The sequence below is a fragment of the Mycteria americana genome, chromosome 3 (genome assembly GCF_035582795.1).
Source record: "Mycteria americana isolate JAX WOST 10 ecotype Jacksonville Zoo and Gardens chromosome 3, USCA_MyAme_1.0, whole genome shotgun sequence".
Taxonomy (NCBI): Eukaryota; Metazoa; Chordata; class Aves; order Ciconiiformes; family Ciconiidae; genus Mycteria; species Mycteria americana.
Window position 1 is genome coordinate 123197450 of NC_134367.1, and position 8361 is coordinate 123205810.

Consider the following 8361-nt stretch of genomic DNA (forward strand, 5'->3'; position numbering starts at 1 on the left):
TCTACTTTGAATATTCAAGTGACCCAAGTAGTCAGTCAGTCATGAACAGCAATATATGAAGCCTTGGGCATTTTTAGTCTAACAGACTGAAAATATCAGACAGAAGTCACATCCAGTAGCACAGGGTTACTCTGAAAAATGAACTCCAGCTTTTTGTTCAGATGACAACTCACTTCAGTCTAAGGTTAGTTATAAAAGAGCAGTCATATACTAGTGCACTAGGGCTTGGGAGACCTGGGTGCAGTACCTGGTTCTAGCAAGGACATTGTATGTGATTTACACTCAAAAGAGTTACAATCTAATTAACTTCAGGCATCTGACTGTGATGGATGCACTCGACCCCTTAACCAAACTAGCAGTAGTTTGGTACAGGCCCCAAAGGAGGTAAAGGCCTGAGCTGCAGCCGGGCCAAGAACTCCTCTAGTTTCAATCTGTTTTCTAAAAACCCACAAAGGAGCAAAGTGACACAGTGAGCATCGATGCATATGAGCTTGGAACACCGATCATGCAATTAACACATGAATAGCAGGTGGCTTTTCCAAGACTCATTTATCAAGGAACAAAGAAAGTTGTCGGTACAAGGAGTCTCATGCATACCTTTCCCATCCCGTGTGATTTAGCTACGAACCAACCACTTTATCCCATGAATATGACAGCCTAACTGAACATTCTTTGAGCTCTCCCTGCTAGGCAGCGTGGCTGCATGGCAGTGACCTCCCCTTGAGCTGGGACGCCTCTCAAGGTTGCTCCTCGAGGCAGAGAGACCTTTTACCAACAGCAGATCTTTGGTAAGTGACTGATAGCATGCTGAATTAATACTAATGAAACATTACTAAACCATGTAGCTATTAAATATTAATTACTATAAATTTTGTATAGACAATTCCAGTAGACATAAACTGTTGTCCAAGTCTGAGACTAAGATTGGACCCAGCTGCACCTAAGCTCCATCAGGAGTTTAGAAAGCAAGGAGGTCCCCTCTGAACCTCATGACTCAACAGGAGGGTCTTCCTTACCCTTTTCGTCTCCAGTCTCTGTGTGAATCTTCCTAACTCGATTCTAACTCAATTTTCCTTTGTATGTTTCTTCCATGCAGTAATCAATAAAGTGAACCTTGCCATCAAACTTATCGAACCTTGGTAAACCACTGTTAAACTTTGTTAAATTCCATCAAATTTATTGAACCCTGTCAAATTATTATTCTACCTCAATAAAACATATTGCTGCTTCTCTCTTTTGAGTGAGGCACATTCCACTCTTTCACCACAAATTGGCATAGTTGGCAGGATCCTAAATCAGGATTTGCAATGCTGACTTAGGAGCTGAGGATCCACACACACTCAATGAAGACAGACAAGACTCCTAAGGTAGTCAATGTGTCCCTTTAGCAAAACGCTACTTGTCTGCCTCAATTGAAGAGCAAATTTTATTCATTCCTAACATTAGGAGATAAATATAACCCTGCTGTGGCACAGCTCTTTCTCTTGCCCACCTCGCAGCTCTCTGGAACATGGGGACATGCCAACAATGTTTATTTGCATCATCTGACACATGCAAGACTTGCATCTTGATGGAGTACGTGAGCAGTGACACACGTCACTACAATGCACGCTGTCCTGTGTGAAAAAAAGCTTCACTGGGGGTGGATTAAAAAGTATAAACGTGGCACAGGGTTGTACAATCACCGAGACCAATCCAGTCTACCTTATCAGTGACTTAAAAGATATGCTAACTGATGCTTGCTGGGTAATCTTAAGTAACTCCTTCTGAGCAGGTAAAGGCAAATAGCACTAACTATAATGCCTTCACTTCATATTCCGCATGACATTGTCTATGCAGAGGGGGCAAAGATGTGGACATCCTTGAGAGTTTTCTCATTCTTGGAAAGGTATTCCTGCTGCAAGAAACTGGGGTGGGCTGGACAGACAGCACATGCCGAGAAGCTGATGGAGTCACCACCTCCAAAAAAAACATTGATTCACTGCCTTCCACAAAGTCTAAACCCTTATGTAAAAAAAAAAAAAAAAAAAAAATAAAAAGTACCATTTAACACTTTCACATGGGGCTCCTCACACAAGTTTCCACAGCGCTACCCTACTTTGCCCTCGAACAACATGCTTCTAGGCATTCAAATGCAGTGTTAGTATGCGGAGGGGTTAGAGAGAACAAAGTCAGATCAAAATATCATTTCATCCCTTGGGTCCACGAGCTATTGGCTGTGAATGTAAAGGAATTATCACACACGAGCTTACTTCTACAGGCGGCCTGGCAGGAATGCATTCCCATTCAGTTAAAGATCCTTCACAGGGAGCAATAGAAATGTTCTGTTCCTTCAATATCTTTTCATTCCTTTTCAAGCATTTATACAAGTATTCAGGGGCTTAACCAGAAATGAAAGAAATTCATTTTAGGTTATGTGTATTAAGAGGCTCTGGGACTCCTCTACCTGTCTGACTGTGCTAAAGATTTTGTTAGCTGACTCTTTTTTTTTACCTCTGGTAACTACCAGTAAATCCCAGGACTGGATTATTCTGTCCATCTGAAACAAATTCTCTTTTCACACTGAGAAGCATTCAAAGCATTTGAAGATGTATGGGATTCATTTGGTATATTTACTGAAGAATTTAGTTGTAATCGCTTATAAACATCTGTTGCATTTTAGCTCAGTAAGTGTAAATAACAGAAATACAATGGCATGTGCATGTTGGATGCCATCTCTTGGAAAAAACAAACCAAACAAGGTACACTTCTCTTACCCAGCACTTGGTCGCCAAAAAAAGGGGAAAAAAAAGTACAAAATACTGCTTGGGGAAGCAGAGTTGATTAATGGGCTAGCCTGTTAAACCATCTGCTCTTGAGGACCCAGTTTTAAATCCCAGTGCCCCTAGCTGGGTCAGCACTTTTTCTGGTGCTGAGAAGCAATATTAACTCTGCTGGCCTTTACTTTTAGGAAGGAAGAAACAGTCCATGGAATTTCATTTGCCTTGGAAAAACAGAAATACCTTCCCAGATTCTGAGCACCAATGTTAGCAAAGTTTGGTAAAAAGGAAGTATTCAATCAGCATTACCTAGAAAAAAACAGGTAATGCTACAACTCAAGAGGACTGAGTTCAAAATGTCTCTCTGGGAGCAGAGAATAACCTGATCATCCTTGGAGTGGAGTGTCATAAAATTAAAAGGAAAAAAAAAGGGACCTGGGGCTTCTCTGTGGCACACTGAATAAATGCACTTCCTGACATTGTCTTTGATAGGGTCCCCATCAGCTTGTCACTTGGGCAAAAGGTAATGCCGGCCTAGCAATAAATGCTGTAATAACGTTTCAAACCCTTTGAACTAGATATCACAAAAGCTGGGGGCAGTCAAAATGCCAAATAAAGTTAACTAAGCACAAGAGTAGAGGCCAGAGACAGATGCTGTAAGCTGAATGTCAGATCAAGGGATGAGATCAACAAGGTGCTTTAAGAGGCATTTCCTGGTTAACTCAGGAATCTCCAGCAACCTTTGTAGTCTTTCATCCAAGCCTTATTAAAAGAACAGAGCATGGGTTTTATAAGGGACATGGACATGCAAATGCACGTTGATTTGAACTCATCAGATCTAACTGGAACTGTTTTGGGTAGCTGCTCTCCCCAGTGCAATGTTTCAACTAAAGTTATCATAAATAGGATACAATGAAATGAGAGATTTCAGCTCTTAAAAACTGACATAACATTTGGTTTCTTGTCTCCAGTGCCAAGTGCCTTACAATATAGACATTACTAATAACTCCTTTTTTTCACCTATAAAACTTATTGACAATCTTTTTCATCAATAGTAACAATTAGTAGTTTACTGGTATTTTGTGCATCAGAAGTATATGGAAAATCATACAAAATGATAATGATTAATGATAATCATACAAAATAGCGTTCACTCCGATATAGACATTAGCTTCACAGTTAAATATGGCCTACGTAAAAATTGTGACAATTCAAAGCTATGAGCAACAAAAATCCAGCAACTACAAGCAGTGGTGGAACAACAACTGTCCAGGATATGTTGCACCTTAAGCACTGGCACAGGATGGGAAAGACTTGAGAAACTGTGCCAGAAGGATTGCTAGCCCCAAAATCCTCGACTCAGCAAGAAATCTCCATTTGGCTTCCAGTGCCAACACGTTACTGCAGCGTGTCCTCCAGCAGCCACCTGGGAACAGTATTTCCAAGGTACCAGTGATGTCCTAGCAATTCTAAATACACTTGTCTTTCAACTCCAGTTTCAACTTGGTGACTGGGCTGTGTTTAGTCCCTTATTGTAGATATCTGCCTTACATCATCACGATTACTTGAATTCACAGGCTGTGGAGGGAGCCAGGATCTGCCAACCTAGAAGATCAGGCAATCTCAATGGCTTTTTCCTTTCATGGATATAAATATACGTGTGTTTGTACGTAAACACATTATGATTTTTCATACTTGTTACTGACGTGCTGCCATACTGTACAATAGAGAAGGTGGAATGTAGATATTTCGTTATACATATGCAGACACATGTACGTGTTTGTGTTAACATGGTACATATGCCAGACAGATATTATGACGACTTGGTGGCAAATAAGGCAACATTCTCCCAGATGGGAAACACCAAAAGTGGCAATTTTTTTCAACTTGAATGCAGTCATCAAGTACTCTTGCCATGCCTTTCACAACACAGACAGAATCGTGATCCGGTGTTTTCAGACTTGAATGATTAGCCATGTGTGTTTCACTGAACATGCTGAGCCAGATATCACCGCCAGCGCCCACTGAAATCCCTACAGTTGCATCAGAATAACACAAGAGAAAAATCTGCCTCTGATTACTGAAAAAGATGCTGTATTTTTCTCACAACTGATAGTTTCTGCTGCTGGTAGTATAACATCTAACACTGTTTTATGGTACATATCTCCCCTTGTTCCTCTACTCTCGAAAACATTACAAGAGAGAAGTAACAAAACCACGCAGTTCTCATCTCCCATCTTTCATGTGCCTGTGTGTGGTGTTGCCTCCTCTAACACAAATTGATCACTGTTCCCACAGCAGCCCGTGTATTAGCATCATTAGGTGAGTTACAAGTGAAATCTGAGCCCTGTTGCGCCATGCTCTGTAGAAATATGCTTCAAAAGATGGTCCCAAGTACCTATCAATTCTAACAGATGAGATAAAAAATAGTTGGAAGGAGAAACAGAAAGTACAGACGAGACCAAATGACGCATGGAAGAGTTAGAGGAAAGAAGTCCGATTCATCCTGCCCAGCGTATTAATCCAAGGGCACTGTGCTTACTTCCATTCATCTTTTGATACCGGGGCAGAAGACAAGCTTGAGCAGCAAATTTTTTCACATCGAATGGACAGGAAATGTTAGAAACAAGCAGTAATGGGTGGCTTCTGACTGAAATAGTCTTGACATATTGAACACTGTAGAACATTAAAGTAACGTCAATATTTATTATACAGATATGTGTATTGATTGTGCAGTAAAATGATCCAAAGTAATATATGCTATAATAATAATTTAACTCCATTCAGAAAAAGAGCACTGACATGCAGAGAAGGAAAAAATCACAAAAGACTATATCCATTTATTAAATCAGTTCATGTGGGCATCTGATTACTGAGCAAACAGGAATAGCTACTACAAAGCACTGGACATCTTGCATGAGCAAAACAAAAAGAAACTAAGGCCACATTTCTAAAATACTCCATTACAGCTCGTTGGAGTTTGCCAGTTTAGGGCAGCTGAGAAATTGGCTGTAGCACTCCGCAGTTCAAACTCTGTAAGATGCTCTGTATCCTCTCTCACTCATTTGCCTTTTCTTATGAATGACTAATGAATTTCTACATTCAGCGTTACCACACGACACATCAATGCAAACACTGTGCTGTGCTTTGACCATGAGGTATTACCATTTACAGAATAGCAACCATTAATTCAGAAGAGATTTGGATAAAGTAAGAAACACTGCACTTACTTCCAAATTCAAACAGATGTGGCACCTCTTTATTCCCCCCCTTCTTCTTTTTTTAAGTGTGGGTTAAGGAAAAAATTAGCCTGCTTTGGGATTTTCTTTGTTTTTATTATCTCTGGTGAAATTGGATTTATTTAACTAAACTGGCTGTATATTTAAGTCTCTAAGTTCACAAATTATCCACATAGTCTTCCCAGGCTCCATTTTGCCTAATTGCTAGTAACAATTCCAGCCATAAGACTGCTTATACAGCATATTTCCCACTCCTTCACCAGATGACTGATTCTTTTTTTTCCTTTTTGCTTTTAACAGGGGAATGATAATGTTCAGTATTGAATTAGTAATGAAGTTCCAATTAAAGACTGTGAAACTGTTTGGACTTGCAAATATTTTTAGGAGTATCCAGCTACACGGTACCTGGTGTTGGACAAAGCCAAACATTGGCAAGGAACCAAAGTCATCCATTTACAAACCTGCTTGCAAATCCAATTTTGGTTATTCTTGTAACCCTTCACTATGCACTAACCTTGTAAACATATTCTGCCTTACAGGAAAAGCAGTAGTGATATATCTTAGAAAAGGCCATAGTTCTGAGCCAGTTTGAACCAGGAAGCGGTAGAATTGTCCTAATGAATGTTTCCAGGCTGACTACAAGCTAAAAAAGCTTTTTATAAGCTCCAGAGAAACACTTAGCATTTTGCAGACCCTCACACTGCTATTCTAGAGTCATATGGCTCTGCAACACCCACACCTCTAGCCTGTATCTTCCAGGCGCATCTGAGCTGGACCAAGAGTAGTCACACGAGGAATAAACGTGATGCTGGTGACTTGCCTCAGAAACCTGCGAGCAGACAAATGGGTTCAATTAACATTTAATTTTGGCCATAGTCCTATGTCCAAAGACTGTATCTCTTTGCAACAAGCCTATAATGATGGTACAGAAGGACACAATTTACTTAGAGTTTGCTCAGAGTTGGCTAGAGACATGCCAGAACTGTACAGATGACCATTTAAAGTAGTGCTGAGCTTAAATGCTTTGCTTCTCCGTACTCTGTGCATCTCGTTTCATACCTGGATGGCATGGTCACAAAATGAATCTGGCCTTGGCCAGTCAGATATGTCCTGCATTACTTGAATTAACAAGACCCATTTCAACCTGTTTACTCAAGTTGCTTCTACCAGTTAACACAAACCACAAGCAAAACAAATACTAATATTTTAAATTATTTAATTACTATATAATACGGGTTATAGTTGTGGGTGACTCCCTTCTGAAGGGAACCGAGGGTCCGATATGCCGGATGGACCCTCCTCTTAGGGAGGTCTGCTGCCTCCCTGGGGCCCGCGTGAAGGATGTCACGAGGATACTCCCTAGCCTGATACGGCCCTCGGACTATTACCCCCTACTGCTCTTCCATGTGGGGGGCAATGAAGCTGCAACACAAAATCCTAGGGCGATCAAAAGAGACTTCAGGGCCTTGGGACGGCTAGTAAGGGACTCTGGAGCACAGGTTATTTTCTGCTCTCTCCTTCCAGTTGCAGGCAGCGACACTAAAAGGAACAGAGACACCCAATCTATTAATGCATGGCTCTGTGGCTGGTGTCATCGCCACGGATTTGGTTTTTTTGACAACAGGATGGCCTACACAGCACTGCGTTTGCTGGCGTCTGATGGGATTCATGTTTCTCTAAGGGGAAAGAGAATCTTTGCTCAGGAACTTGCGGGGCTCATCAACAGAGCTTTAAACTAGACTCGAAGGGGGAGGGGGATAATATCAGGCTTGCCCGAGGGAAGCTGAGGGACGACGTGCCACGGTTAGAGGGAGCGGGTGCCAGTGAGGGCACTCGGCCTGTGTCTCTGAGACATGCGGGGTACACTGGGGCACAGCCAAAGTTGAACAGAGTTGAACGAGGGGATACTGAGGCAACGGGAGGCAAGAGGGAAACGCCAGGGAAACGCCTCAAAGCACACAAGGGGTGTTCCTCTATGAAGGAGACACGGACGACAGCCCAGCTGAAGTGCCTCTACACCAATGCATGCAGCATGGGCAACAAGCAGGAGGAGCTGGAAGCCATTGTACATCAGGAAAACTATGATATGGTTGCCATCACGGAAACGTGGTGGGATGACTCGCACAACTGGAGTGCGGCGATGGATGGCTATAAACTCTTCAGGAGGGATAGGTGAGGGAGGAGAGGTGGTGGGGTAGCCCTATATGTCAGGGAGTGTCTGGATAGTTTAGAGCTCGATGATGGTGATGATAGGGTGGAGCGTCTATGGGTAAGAATCAGGGGGAAGGCCAACAAGGCAGATATTGTGGTGGGAGTCTGTTACAGACCCCCCAACCAGGATGAGGAGACTGACAGACTATTCT